Below are 18,461 nucleotides of genomic sequence, written 5' to 3'. Positions count from 1 at the left end.
CAGTGACTCAGTAAATATATATTGGGTGAATGAGGATCTTGAGACTCCAGAAAGCTCCATGTCATCTTTTCCTGGTCTTTTTACCATCTCTCCCCATTCCCTATCATTCACCTTTGTCCCCTCATCCAGAAATAGAGATGAGGGAATGAGGACAGGACAACAGAGAGGAGAGTGAGCATCTCTTTGGGCTACTTGGAGAATGCCCGTTTCAAGGTCGTGTTCTTGTTCCCTCCCATAGATCCATGCCAGAATCCCGATACAGTCCTCTGCCTAGCACGACCCAAGCGCCCAAGCTTCCCTCCTGGGCTTTGGAGGTATTTTTCACTCCCAATTGCTCAGGCCATTTCTCCTGTCCGGCCGTAACTAGCTACAAGCGGGTGTCCAATATGGGCATAAACGGTGCCCAAGAAGGTGGAGTTATACCATATTTAGCTATGCCTGGCTGGGCTGGAGGACTCTGGAGCTCATTTGCTTCTTTTTTCTCCTTCTCCTAGGAAATCCAAGGTTTGGGGACATAGAAGCCTGTCCAGCTCCCTTTCTGCAGCACCTCCTGTACCTGCCTCCATTTGTGTCCTGTCCTGAAGCTCTAGGAACGTATTAATTGGCGGCGGCCTTGGGCAGGTAAGAAGGCGCATTTGTCCCCAACTAATCTCTTAGAATTCTCTTAAAGAAACTATGTTTTTTTTTTAAATCTTTTTTGGCTTATGGTCTATGAATCTATAAAGTACAACCCCACCCCACTATCAGTTGGGAATTTCAGAACTGCTTTTAGAGATAATTAGTAGGGCAGTAGGAATGAATCAAAGTACCTGAACAAATGATAAATAGCTGTATCTCCCCAGGGAAACAGACCAAAAGAATGAGTTTGGTTTTTTTCCAGTATTCCTTCCTTTGTACATTTTCTCCCTTGACCCAATCTCCTCCCTTTCTCCTAGTTGCCCAAATGTCTGCTTCTTCCCAAAACCATTAGGATCATCACTTTGGGGTAAAGGTAGGATTGTTAGAAAAAAAGAAAAGCAGCACTATGTAGGATTAAGCTGCTACTCTTGGAAAGAATGGTTCATTTCTGAGCCCTGTAGAACCTTTGATCAAGTCCTGATCCTTTGTTCACCTGACCTCGGACATCAAGTCTCAACTGGACTGGTCTGCTCAGTCCCAGGTACTGTTAAAGCTGTTAACCAACATACATTCCTTATGTCCATAGGACACTATATTAAGTGCTTTGAAGGGATGTAGAATGAAGAGAAGATAGATACTTGTCTTCTTCAAGTTTATACTCTAGAATAATACCCAAGAAATGATAAATAAATGATATAAAATAAGCCTTAAGATAATGAATTTTCAAATGAGAATGGTGAGTTGGAACAATTGGGTTCTAGTCGTTGTTCCTCCATCCTTGTTTGACTTTAGATAAGCCCACTTCATCTTTGTGGACCTCAGTTTCCACATCTATGAAATGGAAATAATACAACCTTCCATACCTACCTCACATGATAACTGTGAAGTTTAAGTTTCCCGAGGGCAGGATCTGATTTTTTTTTGTCTGTATATTTTCAGAAAGTAGCATAATGCCTCACATAAACAGTAGGTATTTAATAAATACTTAGGAAGTGATTGATCAAACAACGCAATGGATTTGAAGGTTTTAAACAATGTAATATCAAGATACCAAAAATGTATGATTTTTGTCAACATGAGTAGCCTTTAGTGGATAGGGATGGTAACTTCACTTCGAGTTGCTTGAGGTGTAGGGCTGCCCAGGGTCAAAACAATTCCTACTTCTCAGAGACTGAGATTTGTACTCAGGTCCCTTCCGACTTTGGGGTGATCAGTCTTCTCACTGTGCTGTACAAAAAAGTCTCAAAGTATAAGTCAGTGCACAAATACATACTCCTGATGCCATTACATCGAGACAATGTCCACGCTGCTTTTGGACACTCTACTTAGGAGATTTAGTGAAATCCAAACATCCTCCTTTGCTGATTTCTTGTGAAAAAAAAAAAAAACATTTCTTCTTGTTATTTATTCTGGAGAGTGGGTAGGATTATTGGATGGAAGAACCTTCGGTTGCTTACTTCCAAGTCCTAAAAAGTACTCTTATGGTCAGAAACTCTTTAGTGGGAAGAAGTGGATCAGGACATAGAGTGGTGCCTTCAATGTTACATCAATATATTTACACACATCCAATTCAGCTGCTCCTGATTTGGGTCTCTGGACGTTTAGATAGCTGAGTAAAAGGCTAAAATCAGAAGCAGATTGGGAAGTCCTTTAGGATGTAGGGCTGAATAATGTACATTTAGAGGACTAAGTCAGGCTGCTAAAGTATGAGAATTATGAAGGTACTACCAAGATGTGTATAGGGTGTTGATGGGGGACAGACCACAGTAAAATTATAAAGTGAATCATATGTCTTCAGTGCCCCTGGTTTCCTTTTCTGGGCTTTTTCTTTCCCTTGTGGCCCCATGTATTCTATAATCTCTGACACCTTCCTTGTATCCAAAATGGTTCTTTGAGAAGACTTTGCTATCCATTGTTTCAGATTTAAATCACCATATTCCCTCTCCAGAATGAGTTTGCACATCTAGCCAGCTTTCTTTTAAGGGTGTATAATGAAAATTTCTCTTCTCTATTTAATTGAATTTCTAGTCCTAACCAGTAGATGGAGGAAGATGGGGGGAGGGTAGGTAGATATATAAGTTTCTTGGCTTCTAAGACCATATAGTTTAAGTAGATGCCTCAATTTACCTACAGTGTAGCCCAGTGCCAGTAGCTGAGCCCTCTTACAATCAACTTCCATGATTATAACTCTGGGTCACTTCACTGGCTCCTCAGAGATTAATCGGGTAAGGATAAGACTTGGGTGACTGGGGCCTGTTCCCAGAGGCTTGTGGGTTGGTTTCTTGCAGGATTGGGGGGTTGGGCATGAACTCAGAAATCTCAATGTAGCACATGAGCCTTTAAGTGGAAAATACACACACACACACACACCACACACACACACACGCAGAAACAAAGGATGCTTTCAAGATGAGAAGGGAGTTTTCTGTAGTGTTTGTACCATATCCCATTCTGATGGGTTTTCAAGGAAAGGTGAGCCTGCTTCTAGCGAAGATGTTTCAAGGGGTGACATTGTGGTTTGTTAAGTAGTGTCTGTAATAACTTATCTGTCATTGGTAAAGCCTGGGCTGTTTGTATTTCGCTTTTCATACATAAATCAAGTTCACAGCACCCAAGACTGGAGCAGCATTTCAACAAGTGATTTGGCTAATGCTGGATCTCTCCCCCAACCCCACCTCCCTTATTGTTCCCAGAGGCCTCTGTGAAAGATTTTCAGACTTGGGCTTTCCAGTGCAGTGCTTACAAAAGCAGTTCTGAGCTAACCTGTTTCATAGGCCGTTCTGGGAGGAAGCCAGATTATTAGTAATTTACATTAACTAAAAAGTGATGGAAGGGACAAGGAGACCGTTTTACTGGGAAACCAGTGAGGAACTATTGGGTAGACTGGAGGGGGTGGGGGACGGGCATTTTTGGCTTAGCAGCACATCCTAGTGGTCAGTTGTCTGGGGTTGTCTGCATGATGGACATGCACCCTCTCAGGGGAAAGAAAAACTTGTAAAGAGCAAATATGATATGGAAAGAACACTGAATCAGGGCCTGGAAACTCAGTTTGGAATCTGGTTTTTGCCCCTTACTCAGTCACCAGTTTCCTCATGTATAAATTGAGGGGGTTGGATTGAATGATATCTAAGACCTCTTCCAAGACTGACATTCTGTTTCTATAGTCCTGGTTTTGTTCCTATCTGTGACTTTGGGCATATAAATTGACCTCAAATAAGGTAATGCCTTATTTGATAATAACAATAGAATAGATAGCATTAATAAGATTTACAAAATACTCTTTCATTTAACCTTCACTGAGGGTTATCTTATCCCCATTTTACAGATGAGATAACTGAGGTCCAGAGAAATCAAATTACATGCCCCAAATCACAGAGTTTGTAGGTATCCAAAGGCAAGATTTGAGTTCATGTTTTTCTGACTGTGTTCAGGCTTCTATCTGATCAGGAAACTGCCTCTTAGCAGATGGTTTTTTCAAAGTTACACTCCTAACTACCCAAATTTAATTAATTCAAGCCTCTCTAAATTTAATTAGTCTGGGATCATGTAAGTTATGCTTAGCAGACTTGTATTCAAAACCTTTCCACCTTGGCAGAACCTTCAAGAGCTCTCGATATGAAGGCATAGCCTCTAAGAAGCCAAGATGTCAGTTAGACACCAGAGCAGGAGTTTAGTAAGGGAGTGGATAGATCTCTGTATTTAGCATCAGGAAGATCTGAGTTTAAATCCTGTCTTAGACATTTACTAGTTGTGTGATCCTGGATAAGTCACTTAACCATACTTGATAACACCAGTGTCTTAGTTTCTTCAGTTGTAAAATATAAAAAATAAGAGCTATCTTACAGAATCGTGAAAATCAGACTAAATATTATACATAAAGCACTTTGCAAAGCTTAAAGTGCTGTATCAATGCCAGCTATTATTATTGTTATTGAAATGAATTATTCTTTGAATATTTGATAGAGTTCACTTGTAAATTGATCCAGTAATGGTTTTTTCCCCTCTTTGGGAGTTCTTTTATTGCTTGTTAAATTTCATTTTGTGAAATTGGGTTATTTAAATTTTCTTTTTATTTATTTGGAAATGCTATTAGCATATTTTTCACCAAATGCAACAACAAACCAGAAAATGCTTTAAAATTGCAAAGCACTGTGGAGACTAAGTTTGTGGTGGCTGGTCGATGATACCTTGTTGCTAGCTCTTAAGGGCAATATTTCCCCAGAGTACAAGCAGGTGCCAGGAAAGAGAAAGAGGAAGTATCTACTTGGGCAGAGTCAGTAAGAAGAGCATTGTATTGGAGGGACCTGTAGTTTGTATAAATCTTTTCAGCTTTCCATATCTCATTCCATCCATCTGCAAAATGGAGATGAATGCACAGCTAGGGGCAGAGTGGATAGAGTTGCATCTAGAGTCAGGAAGAACTGAATTCAAATCTGATTTTGGACCTATACTAGCTGTGTGCCTCTGAACAAGTCACTCAACCCTGATTGCCTCAGTTTCTCACCTTTAAAATGAGAAGGAAATGGCAAACCACTCCAATATCTCTGCCAAGAAAATCCTAACTGGGGTCGTGAAGAGGAGTCGGACATGACGGAAAAACAATACCCTGTGCTTGACTTTCTGGGGAAGGTGGGCTAAGTCATAAAATCCCAATGCCTCAAAATCTGCTTTATGTAGATTGAGAGGAGTAATAATGATGTAAGTAGCATGTGATCTCTGGGGTTGAAACAGAATAGGAAGTTGTTGGTACCATTTTGACCTTCCCTTATAATTAATGTGCTTTTATATAGACATTCAGTTGATTACATAATGTATGACTGTTCTAATTTTCCTCAAAGCTTTCTACAGTATATTCTTACCTCTCTGAATCTCAGTTTTCCCACCTGTCAAAGGAGTAGACTTGACTAGTTGATCCCTAAAGTCTCTTCCAGAATGAATATGTTGTGATTCTTTGTATTAGAATTATTGTAGGCTTTTCCTTAGTTGAGATTTAAAGTGAGGAGCAAATCAGATTTATCTTTGTCTGGGCTGCTTTATATTTGAGGGGAAATGCTAGAGACAAGTTCCCCCACTCCCCCTACCTGTCTTGGCCTTATTCCCTATTCCTCAGCCAGATGAACCCTAATATTCTTGTAAAGAATAGAAAAGTTTTTCTTTCTAAAGGGAGGGAAAAAATATATTTTACAGTATATCCTGCTGTTAATCCATGTAATCCAGTTATTTCCTCCCCTTCTCTTTTTCAAAACACCCTTCAGATGGTTGTTTAAATACATGATAACAAAGAAGATTTGGAGTTTCTCATTATTATTATCTTCACTGAAAATCAAAACCCTGATGAGGTCTGCTCCCCGAGGTGTATATGATCAAGGAGGATTTGGACTGGATGAAACCTGTCTTGAGTTCCCTTCCCAGTTCCGCTCCCTTCCCTTTACTCCTTAAGCATTACTCTTTCCCCTCCCATCCTTTTAGAATGGTCTCTAGAGGAACTGGCATTGGGTCAGCAGAGAGGCTCTGGCTGGTTAGCCTCTTGCCTGCTTTCTCCATCATTCCCCTTGAGAAGCCTCCTCTGGGACTTAATAGCCTATTGGAAGACCTCTTGGGTACTACAAGAATTGTCAGCCAATGAGAAGGAGCTCATATTGAGAGCAGGGACTGGTTTATTTTCTATTATTTATGTCCACATGACTTTGCACTTAGTGCTTAATAAATTCATTTTCATTCATTCATCTATTCCAGCCCTTTCATTTTACAGAAAAGGAAACTGAGTTATCAAGGTAAAGATCTACCTTGAAGCACCGTTGTCCCAACAACCCAGTGAGACAGGCCTGACAGGTTTTATATGTACATAATCCCTTTCACAGATGAGGAAACTGATACTTTGAGACGTGATTTGCCTAGGGTCACAGCCCACATTTAAACCCATTTCTCTTGATTTCATATCTAGCATTCCTAAACAAACTATACACAATAAGTTATAAATTATCAGCATTAGAATTAAAGGGTGGGGAGGATATACTGGGAAGCTCCTTTCTGAGGAGAGTAAGCTTTTAACTGTTACTTGAAGGAAGTCAGGAGGAAGAAATGAAGAGGGATAGTCATTGAGAATGCTTGGAGTTTGGAAATTGAGGGCCTTTTTCTAGAAGTAATCACTAGACCGATATCACTGACTTACTGGGTAGATAGAGGGACCTGGGGATAGGGGCAGCAGGCTGGAAAGGTGAGGGGGACACATTATAATAAGATATGATGAGATTTCCAGACAGTAGCATCTCAGCACTTAGCTAGCGGGGTGGGAAGTAAACCAACTTACATTTTGAAGAGAAGTTTTTCCCTTTGAGGGAGAGGGATGGACATGAATCCTTTTGGCAATCTGGTAGAATTAGTGGGTTCCTCAGTATAATGTTTTAGAATGCGTGAAATAAAATACAAGGATTCTAAAGCAAACCAATTATATTGAAATATAATTATTAAAAATATTTTTTAAAAAACCCTTAGATTTAGGAGGCACCATAAAGGTGGTGTTAGGGCTGGTGGTAAAAATGAAACCATTAACCATTTCCCCAACATTCTCTTTCTTACTCAGGGTTGTCCTCAGATGTCAACAATTTGTCTGCAGTCTAGCCTCCTGTATTAGTACATCTAATGTTCTTTCTAGCCTGATTCATAATTTACAATCTTTTTACAATTGGGGTACCACCAAAAGTGATGCTATTCTCCCTATTGGTTCTTCTCTTCCTCCCCCGCCCCATTTAAAAAATTCTCAAATAGGGTTTTAGTGTGATTTTTTTTTTTAGTTGAAATTGGTCTCAAGGATGTAAAATTTTGCCAGCTGCTCTTAAGAGCTCTCCATGCTTATGCTTGGGATTTGAAGACCAGTTTTCCTCTCCTGGTATCTCTCCTGTGTTTTGTTTTTAAGTCTGGAGAAGTTGGCGAACATATATTAATCAATCAGTCATAACTGTTGATTGAGTATCAACTTTGTACCGGGCAATGTTAGAGAGACAAGGAGGTGATGAGACATAGCTCTAGCCCTACAGGAGCTTATAATTGACCTGGGGAAATGGAACAGAAATTTAAAAATATAGCTAATAATACCAGACAGTATGTGATTAGTTTCCAATGAGAAGCACAGATGGCAGGCAGTCCTGTCAGACTGAGAGGTGAACAGTCACTTGAGGCTGGGAGCGGTCATCAACAGAAAGTAGGGTGTTAGTTGGAACTTGAAAGATGGTTTAGGGTTTAGAAAAGAAACCAGTTCCAGACTAAGAAGTGGAAGAGGAGTTACAGGTGGTGAGACACAGAGGTTCAAAGAGCACTGAAAAGATTAACCTAGGAGGAGGGAAACTTTCTCAGTCTGAGATAAGGCTGGAAAGGTTAGGGTGGGGCCAGATTGTTGAGAGCTTCCTTGCTGTCTTCAGCTTATTTAAAAGAAAATAGTGCTGAGGAAATTTTCTTTTCCACAGATTTCTTATTCTCATTTTTAAAATATGAGAATATAATATTTCTGTGATTGAAACAACTGGGCTAGGGATTGGGGGTGAAGATCAATTCTTTCCTCTAACTTCTGCTCTGGTTAAAAAAAAAAAAAAGAGTCCATATGCATTTTAAAAATGAATTGTACAAAAAAATAAAAATATTAGAATGACCCAGATTGAATAGCCCTAAAAAAGCACCCTGATTTTGCACAGAAGTACAGTAATTCATTCAAAGTCCCAGAGACAGGTTGGTTGACAGAACTGGGATTTGAACTGGGGTGTTATCACTCCAAAGACTCGTTTTCTTTCTGCTCTATCAATCCTATTGTCTATTTTTACTCTAGATCACAGAGCTAACTACATAAGTGGACAAAGCTGGGACTTGAACCTCGCTTTCAGGGTCTACAGATCCCCAACACTTTAATACAAGGTTTTAATCAGAGGCTCTTAGAGTTAGTGGTATGGGTATATCAGTGTCCAGAGGATAAAGCAGAGAAGCATGACCTTCTTGGCAGTACAGCAGCAGTGGGATCCAAGGACAGAGCAGGCAGACTTAGTCTAAGGTCAGGGAAGAGCTCAAGGAATGGGGAATTGAAACACGTTTGATGAGCTCCTGTGTCATAATTTCACATGTTCAGCTCAGTGAACATGTTGACATCTTTTTAATCCCACCTTGTAGGACAGAGACCATGACCCAATATTTGGCGAGCTTCAGCTGTGGACAGCTCCCCACTGCTGCTATGTTCCCAAAGCAGGAAACCACTGAGTCAGTGTGGCATATGTAATGTTAATAACCAACAATTCATATTGATAGCTAATTAGGGGTTTCCAAGCATTGTCCTCCCAACAATCCAGTGAGATTATCTGGAAGTATATCTTTATTCCATAAGTGAGGAAACTGAGGTTTAGGGAGGTAACTTGCCCTGGCTCACAGCCTTTATTTAAATCCAGTTCTGATCCACATCCAGCATTCTTTCTATTGTCTCACTCCCTTTAACCTCATAAAATCACAGCTTTAGGACCAGAAAAGACCTTACGGGAAAATGACTTTAGGAGGAGAATGCAAGATAGATTAAAGTGGGGTAAGAGTTACAGCAAGTGGACTAATTAGTTTATTGAGTAATCTGGGGGAGAAGGAGATGGGATCCTGAATTAAGATGGAGGTTTTGTGACTAGAGAGAAAGGGATGAAGAAGAGGAATACTGAAAAGTAAAAACAAGTTTTAGCAACTGATCAGGTGTGTGTGATGAGAGAAAATGAGAGGTCCACATAGTGCAAAAGTTGAGAACTTTTATGCCTGGAAGGAAGGTGCTGGTGGTGACAGAAATAGGGATTTTGGAAGAGGCGGGTGGGTCTTGGGAAAAAGAATAGTTTTGTTTTGGACAGGATGAGTCAGAGAGAAGCATTTGAGGGCAATAGGAAGACTGAGCCAGGTCCATTCATTTTGGTTGGCTTCTTCCTTCCCCTAAATCATAACTCTCACATATCCCAGTGGGTTGAAATAATTGAATATTTTTTTTAACTTATTAATGAATTGAATATTATCTTAAAACTCAATCTTATAAGTGTTAGTTCTATAACTCTCTTTTTGCAAGACAGACTTTTCTCACTTATGTTACTCTTCTAGGATAATATTAGTAAGAATGATTACTAGGACTTTTTAAATTTTAATTTTTTGTTTGTGTTGGAGATTTTTTTGTTAGTTTGTTTTTGGTCAAAGACTGTGGTTTCATTATTGTGGGCAACTCCTAAGAGGAAATGCAAATCTATTGAAGATTCTAGATCTAGAGGTGGAAATCTTAGTGGATCGGGGGTAAACTAGCATTCGTCTAGAAATTTTTCCCTTTTTGGGGGGACATGAATCTTTTTACCCATCTCTTATTTTATAGATGAATAAATTGAGGACTTAACCCAGAAACACATAGATGATATTTATGTAAGGATTTGAAGTTTTTCCACTGTGCCATTCTGCTTCCCCTAGATCAACAACCATTCTGTAACTTCTGTTCTCTGGGGGTGTCTTGGTTCATTGAGATATTCAGTGACTTGATCAGGATTACAGTATAGCCAGTTTAAGTTACAGGCAAGACATTAACCCAATCCTCTCTCTATCCTCAATGTCATGGTTTTTCTTGTAGGTCAGAGAATCACAGATCCAAAGCTGAAAGGAACCCACTAGGCCATATAATCCAACTCCTTCATATTAAAGATAAAGATACTTAGGCTCAGAGTGGTTCAATCACTTGCCTAAGATCATACAAAGTGTTCAGAGTGCCATTTGTACTGATTTTGTTAGAGTGCCAGTCCCAGAGTCAAGAAGATTTAACTTCCCGAGTTCAAATCTGACCTCAAATACTTCTTAGCTGTGTGAGCTGGGTTTGTAAGATTTTGAGTTTCAAAATTTTTTCTCTTTCCCTCCCATTCCTTACCCTGGAGCTAGTCACTTAACTCTGTTCGCCTCCGTTTTCTCATCTGTAAAATGAGCTGAAGAAGGAAATAGCAAACTAATCCAATGTCTCTATCAGGAAACTCCCAAATAGAGTCACAAAAAATAGGAAATGATTGAACAACAATAACCTCTGATTTCAGAACCAGTATTCTCTTCGCTGGACTATTCTACATTCCCATTAATTTTATAAATTCCTTTTCTCTTCTCTTCTTTTCTTTTCTTTTCTTTTTTTGAGGCTATTGAGGTTAAGTGATTTGCTCAGGGTCACACAGCTAGGAAGTATTAAGGTATCTGGGCCAGATTTGGACTTAGGTCCTCCTGAGTTCAGGACTGGTGCTCTATCCACTGTGCCACCTCGCTGCCCCATAAATTCCTTTTCTTTTCAACTTCAAATAAGCCGTGATTTTATCAGTATGACTCCTTCTTGCACTGCCATATATACCCCAGTCTTTCAAATTTCTCAAGCAAGCTCCAGTGGCCAGAAGGATTCCTCAGTTGGTAGATAGATTTCTACTACAGAGCCTCTGTACATTTATTGAGGCCAATTGATGGACAACAGATTCAATCCATTGCTGGATCTATACTAGAAGCCCTTCCTCCTTGTTTGGGTCCTCCTTGAGTGCAGGTTGGATTAGCAAAGTATTTGAGAAACCAGGATCACATTCATAACACAAAGAGACATTACAGGAGGATTTAGTGTCTTAAGATTATTGTTGGTAATAATTCTCCATTGTTGGATAGTTATTCTTTATTTTTCAAATTTCATTTATATCTGTTCTATCCTCTGATGATGATTATAAGAAAGAAAGGTGTGATTAATTTGCATTTCTCTATGCTGAATCCCTGTTTCTTTAAAGTGCCTGTCAGTCAGCCCAACGGATACATACAGGTGCTTGCTGATAATTAGAGGAGGAAGGAGAGGTAACCAAAAAGTCCAAGATGAAGCTTTTGTCCCAGAAGCTTCATAGAGCAGAACTAACTTGAACTGGACTTTGAAAAATTTGAATAGTCATAAAGTAGAGGATAGAGTTTTCTAACCCTTAAGAATAGTATGAGCAAAGATGCATTTCTAACAAGCTAGAGCACATCAGAGCATGGCCATCAAGGAGTTCAAGGAGCTAGGGGTAGTGAGGTGGAATGTGATGAGTTCAATGGATTATTCTTGTCCTATTTGGTGCCAGTGGTAGGAAATTATATGCAGGTATATTTCAACTCAATATATGAGGAAAGCTCTTTGCTGTTTGTTGTTCAAAGGGTACCTTGGGAAGTAATGAGTAATAAAGTAGAAAACTGGGTGACTTTGATTTGAGAGTGTTCAGCCCCATGAAGAGTCCAAGAGTAGATTTCATGGGGTCTGGAAATTTGGATGAAAAAAAATGCATCTTTTTTATTTATTTATTTTTTTTTTTGTAAACTCTAAGTGAAACAGCATTTCCTTTGACAAGCAAGGATTCTGAGCAAGGATCTCTAGCCTTTCCCAGACTATCAAAGGAGTCCATGACATTCAAAAATGATGAAGAAGTACTGCTATAGAGGGAATTTCTGCTCAGGTCTGGGTTTAGATAAATTACTTCCAAGATTTTTTAAAAATACCCTGATTCTATTAGCGTGAGCAAGGCCTGTTTGAAGGATAGTGGGGAGGTTTAGCATAAGATCCGTGTTGAGGAATAGTGAGAAATGAATATTAATAAGTAATTTGGGACCAGATTATAGAAGATTATGTAGACCCAGGCTGAGAGTTAAGATTTTATCATGGACTCGCTGGGGAGCTATTGAAGATTTGGGGACAAGTGAGTTTATAAAATACTGGAAGCCTCAGTGTTTACTCAGGAAGTTCCTCTAGATATATTTCTAGGTACTCCCTTACCCTAAGTCTTTAGAAATTGGTGCACTAAAACCTTGGGGAAAGCTAGCATTGGATTAGGAAAAAGGTCCTCCCAGCCTAACAGAAGATAATGAGCCCAGCAACCATTTGCAAATTGTGGATAATGGATATACTCTTATTAGCCAGGTTAGCCCTGGGGCTGAGGAGTCTAAGGGTTCCACTCTGGGAGCATGTTTCCAATGGTTTGAAGGCAATGGAAAGCAAGAGACATCTTTTTGGTAGTGATGGATAACTCCTGGAACAAACCAAAAATGAACCTGCCTTCCACTTGGCACTGCTCTGGTAGTGTAGCATCTGTCCTTATTGCTCCTGGGGAAGCATTCGAATGGAAAGAGATCTCCTAGTTTTATGTTTCCTACCTGTGTGACCTCAAGCAAAACAGAAGCTCTCCTGACCTTCCTCAGAATTAGGGGATCATTTCAGAGGAACTCGGAGATCCCTTCCCAGCTTTTAATCTTTGATTCTATGATCTTGTAAAGACAAAGACTAGCTCAGAAAAAAGAAAATCTTACTTATGTGCCTTATTATCTCGATCAAATCATTGGAACATTTCTGTGTCATCCGAGAGGAGCTGGCCATCCTGCTGAGCCATGATAACAATGCTTTTCTGGGAGGAAGGGACCTTGATAGTTGAATGAACTGGCAGCTGAACCCAGACCTCTCATGACTTTTGGTGGTTGAGAAAATGTGGCACTGGCTTCCGAGGTTCATTCAACACCAGAGGCTACGTATGGGCCAAAGAATCAAAGGGATGACTCTCTGTATATGTATGTGTATCTTTCTACTGTAATGGTTTCATTTCTAGACTAAAGCCATCACTACCCCTGGGGGTATAGAATGGTAACAGCTACATGGGAGAGGGATAATCACATCTGGGCATGGCTAGCCAGCTCTTGATTGCCCATGCATAGATTATCTACTTTGTGGTCAACTTAAAATTCCAGCCTGGCTTTCCCCCAAACCACCAAATGCCTCCCGGCTTCTCCTCTGTCACTCTGTGCCTGCTTGGGGAACCCAGGATCATTTTGATATCACCTGAAGCATAAAAAGGAAGGAAAATCTGAAAGGGGAAAAAAAATCAAAATAAATTTCCGAGCCAAAAACAAGTGAACAAGATGCTATCTTCAGCCTCATCTCCATTAAATTTCATGACTTAGAGCAGCTTGTATTGCCAAGATTTACCTTGGGGGCAGGGTATCTGAACCTGGGATTTACAGAGGTGTTTGTGGATAGAGAAAGACAGAGAAGGACATATGGATATAGATAGATGGAGAAAAGAGAGAGAGAGAGAGAGAGAGAGGAGAGACAGAGAAGAGAGAGAGACAGAAAGACAAAGAAGAGAGAGAGAGAAAGACAGAGAAGAGAGAGAGACAAAAACAGAGTGAGAGACATAAAGAGTAAAAGATGAAGAGAAAAAGATAGAGAGAGACATATACATACATACATACACACATGCAGAGAGAGACAGAGAAACACACACAGAGACATAGAGAGACAAAGACAGAGACAGAGAAAGATGTAAAGAGACAAAGAAAGATAGAGACATATACATACCAGAGAGAGAGAGAGAGAGAGAGAGAGAGAGAGAGGAAGAGAGAGAGAGAGAGAGAGAGGAGAGAGAGAGAGAGAGAGAGAGAGGAAGAGAGAGAGGGGGAGAGAGAGAGAGAGAATTGGGGGGGGGCACTGCTCTGAGTGTATATACCATGGGTCACCCCAAGGTTGCTGCTTTGAGGCCATCTAAGATTACTCATTGTTTCTGCTTTGGCATTTCAGTTAACTGGACTGAAGCCTGGCCCTTCCTCCAGGTTTGGTTTCGAAGATGACCAGAAATGACTCGATTCCCATTTTCTCTTGGTCGGTCCCAAGGCCTCAGTTGGTTCTGGGCAGCCCCCGAGTGAGTGGTGGTGGTTGACTCCCAGCAGTCCCAGCTCCTTTGTTAGCCACGGTCTGTCTGTAGCTGGGGAACAGTGAATCAGGATCCATGCCTGTTAGGTTGCTTCTCCGAGAGGAGGGAAAGGAGGGGCTGGGGGCAGGTCGCAGCCGTGCCAAGAGTGGGGAGAGCCAAAATAGCACAGTGAAATCTAGAGCTCCTCGGGTACCTGCCGGGGGCAGAGTTTAATAAACAGGGAAGAGCAGGAGGAAGCTCTTGGGTGTGTTTTGGAGATAGGTCGTTATCTGGAAGTCTCCTATCTAGACTGAGTGCTGCAAAAGGTTTCATGCAGACCTCAGACCTCTGCCATTGTGCAAGGCAGATTAAGATTCATTTGCATTATTCTGCCTATAATAATTGCCTAGCAAGGAGGGCCTGCTACCATTAGCGCCGTCCTGTTTGCCCGCGATAATGCTGTCAGCAATCTGTTCACCGGTGGATTATGGGCGCCATGGAAGAGGGATGCTGAGCAAAGAAGGGCTCGGCATTGGTGGGAGGGAGAGCAGGAGGAAAGAAAATATTTAGAAAGGGGAAAATGTTTGAAAGCTGACAGATTGATGTTCAGAAAAGAGTTGGAATAGGTGTTAAATAGATTCAGATGAATCTGTTAACCTAGAACAATGAAAAACAACCTGATTTGAGCCTGTTGTTTTGTGAATTCTTCCTGCAAATATTTATTGAGAGTCTATGTATTAGCAATTGTGTGTGTGTGTGTGTGTGTGTGTGTGTGTGTGCGTGTTTGTGTGGCAGAGAGAGAGAGAGAGAGAGAGAAAGAGAGAGGGAGAGAGAGAGAGAGAGACTTGGTACATCCCTCCAGGATCCTCCCTTTCAGCATAAATCCCTTGGGATCATTCATCTCTAGTTACCTCACAGACCAAATTGTCCAACCATTCATTTTAAAGATGAGGGAATGGGGACCCAGGGAGGTTACAAGATGGAAACATACATATTCACACTCATCCTCAAAAAGGTCTGGGAGTTCATCCATGTGAGCCCTCCCTCTAGTGAGGCTGATTGCAACCCCACCCATCTGTGCCTGCCCACCATGTACAACCTCTTGTCCTTGTCCTCCTATCATTTCACCCAAAGGGATCCACCCATCATGCTGAGAGCCTTTTATGATTTCACCAAGAGGAAATCAGTGAAGTCTACGAGCTGCCCGTTAGTTATCCCTTGTCTACTTAACCAGTCTATCTTCTTGTTCCATCATCTGTTTCTTTGAGACCAATCTCTTCTTTTGTTGTTCATACTAGATTGCAGCGTGCTCCCATTTACCACATAACTCTTGAAGTAATGATCATTTTTAATTCTTAGGAGATTGTGATGATCCTTCTGTAGCTTCACAATAAGCCCCACAAGATATCAGCATGAAGGAGATGACATTGTTTCAGGGAGAGATACAGAAAGCTAAAAGATGGTATATCACAGTTGCCATCTGAGTTACAAGAATTATTACAAGAATAAATACCATGAGTGTAGAGGAAAGAGAACTCCCTATAGAATTTGATCACCAGGAAGGAGTTCATAGAGAAGATGAAATTTTAAGGTGGATCATCATTAAGGATTCAGCAAGTATCTATTAAGTGCAAGCTATGTTTATGCCATTAAGTTGGACCTGGGGATGGTACAAAGAGAATCAAAATCTAGTCCTTTCTTCCAGAAGCTAACCATTGAGTCTAGAAGCCCAGATGCATAAAAAGGATACAGAATAAAATAGAAATACTTCAGTGCGATGTACAAACAAGGTGTTTTGAGGGTCCAGAGGAAAGAAAGAGAACTTCTACAAAAGGGAACAAGAAAGCCTTTTTTTAGAAGAGAAATGACATTTCAGCTGGCCACTGAAAGATTAGGAGAGGATTTATATGGATGACTTGAAGTGAAAGCGAGTATCCTCCATCAGGGGAAAGAGTGTATGAGCAAAAGTGCTTAGGTAGGAGAGCATGGCACAGAGAGTAAACCAATCTGGCTAAATATATGTAGGGGAAAAGATTAAGTGGTAGAATCACTGAGAATACTAGAAATTCAAAGCTTAGAGATCACCTGGTCTAGGAATTCTTGATTTTTTTGGTGTACATCATGGACCTCTTTGGCAATCTGGAGAATCCTACAGATGCCTTCTCAGAATCATGTTTTTAAATAATTGAAGGAACTGCTAAATTTTCCTTGGAAGTTAGTGAAAAAAAAAAAAAAGATGTGATTTCCTTTTGCCCATCAAAATTCCTGGACCCCTGGAAATTATCTGTGGGGATCCATGGGTCCCCATATTAAGGAACTTTGGTACAATTCATCCTTGAGGTGCTGGGGTGTGTTTTGACTCTCATGTTCTTTATGACAATAAAGATTAGAAAGCTGTTTGACCCTGATAAAATGACTGTAGGTCTATGTTGCCATCTTGCTCTTTCTCTATTCCATAGGTTTTTCAGGCTCATGGAACATAGCTTCTTTTGTATCACCCATAATGCCTAGCACATTACATGCTACGTAAATAGTTGTCAAACAAATGAATGAATGATTAGCCAAGAGGATCAAAATTGGAGTACGTAGTTACTGTGTGGGTGGATGTACTGTGATCCCTTTGGAGTTCAGCCAGGGAATGACCAGAAGAATATTCCACTTCTTCTTCTTGTTGAAGATTAGTGGAGGAAATGTGGAGCTCACTCAACCAAATCTTTCAGAGCTTGGAGATCTTGGTGCATTTGTCCATGGCTTAGTCTTGTGACTATTTTCCTGATGTTGGTTGGCCACCCAGAATTGCATGGGTTGTAGAAAGGGACAGGGCACTTGGCAAAGATGTGAAATCTATCAATGTAGTTTAAAAAAAAAAGTATGAGCCCTAAATCAGTGACTCCTAAAAATACTACACCATGGAACACCTGGACTTTGGCATGTTATTGCCAGGCTGAATGATGAGACTCTTTTTCTCTTTGTACTTCCCGGGGATAGGAGTAGGGACCTGTCTTGCCTACCTCCAAAGGCCAGTGGATTGAAATAACCATTTAAAAACTTTTTATTCCTATTTTAAAATTACCTTACATGTTTTCCTAATGTGTTCCTTTAACTGCCTTTCCTAGTAAGCCATCCCTTAGAATGAAGACTTTTTAAAGAAAGAAAAAAATAAATACCAGTTCACAAAAATGAACCATTATAGTCTAACAGTATAGGCAATATTCTATACCCTAAGTCCTCCACCTCTGTAAAGAGAAAGGGAAATATGTTTACAAATTCTTTAAAATTTGCAAAGCCCTTCATTATCTTATTTGAGTCTCAAAACATGCTATTAATAACACTATAAGATAGATGCTACTCATTATAATCTTCCCAATTTTACACTCAAGGAAACTGAGACTAAGAGTTCAAGTGATACATTGCCCAGAGTCACAGAGCTAGCTAATGTCTGAGACTAGATTTGAACTCAGTCCTCCCTGACTGAAGGCAGGCAACTGAGGCACCGTACCACCCACTGCCCTTATTTTCTTAACTTTCCTTCAGAGTTGAGCTTGACCATTGTAGGTAGAATATTCAGATCATTTTTCTTCCCTGATGCGGTTGTGGTCGTCGTATGTTTTTGCAGTCTGCCTCATTTTGTGTAAGTCTTCCCATACTTCTCTGAATTCCTTCTGTTCCTTTTTTTCTTATGGTGTACTAATCCTCCTTTACATTAAGGCGGCCCTCTTTATTCACCCAGTCTTGATGGGTGTTAACTTGGTTTCTGAGTTTGGGGGATTTGTTTATTTATTTTGGCTCTTGTGGGCCATTTCTAAACCTCGTGCAAAATATTTGAAAAGCAAGAATGGCACAATTCCTTCTGTGCAGTCACAGAAGCTAGAGCTACAAACAGATCTCAGAGATGATCTCGTCCACTCTCCTCATTTCTATAGGTAAGAAAAGTAAGATGACAAAATTTTACATGATTTCCCCAAGATGATAGAAGTAATGGTGGCAAAACTAGGACTTAACCTGTGGTCTTTGCTTACTCCAAATCCCAGCAGCCTTCTACTGCCTATACCATATTACTTCCTCTAGAATCAGGTGCCTGAATTTCAGTCTCAGAGCTGGGACAAGTCTTACTTAGCTTGCTCTTTCCCCATTGAAGAAACTTCTTAG

General features: G+C 40.4%; 1 protein-coding gene across 3 annotated transcripts in view; it reads left to right on the top strand.

Annotated features, from left to right (window-relative positions):
• Positions 1-18,461, top strand: part of ZMIZ1 (zinc finger MIZ-type containing 1) — a 430,629-nt gene that overhangs the window by 73,681 nt on the left and 338,487 nt on the right. For all 3 annotated transcript variants that reach the window (XM_051982018.1, XM_051982017.1, XM_051982019.1), the window contains exon 2: positions 495-621. The gene's annotated coding sequence lies outside the window, so the exon portion shown is untranslated. The remainder of the gene's footprint in view (positions 1-494; positions 622-18,461) is intronic.

Source organism: Antechinus flavipes, chromosome 2 (assembly GCF_016432865.1).
Source record: "Antechinus flavipes isolate AdamAnt ecotype Samford, QLD, Australia chromosome 2, AdamAnt_v2, whole genome shotgun sequence".
Classification (NCBI taxonomy): Eukaryota; Metazoa; Chordata; class Mammalia; order Dasyuromorphia; family Dasyuridae; genus Antechinus; species Antechinus flavipes.
Note: the sequence above shows the minus strand (reverse complement) of the source record. Positions and strands in the feature narration are given on the sequence as shown.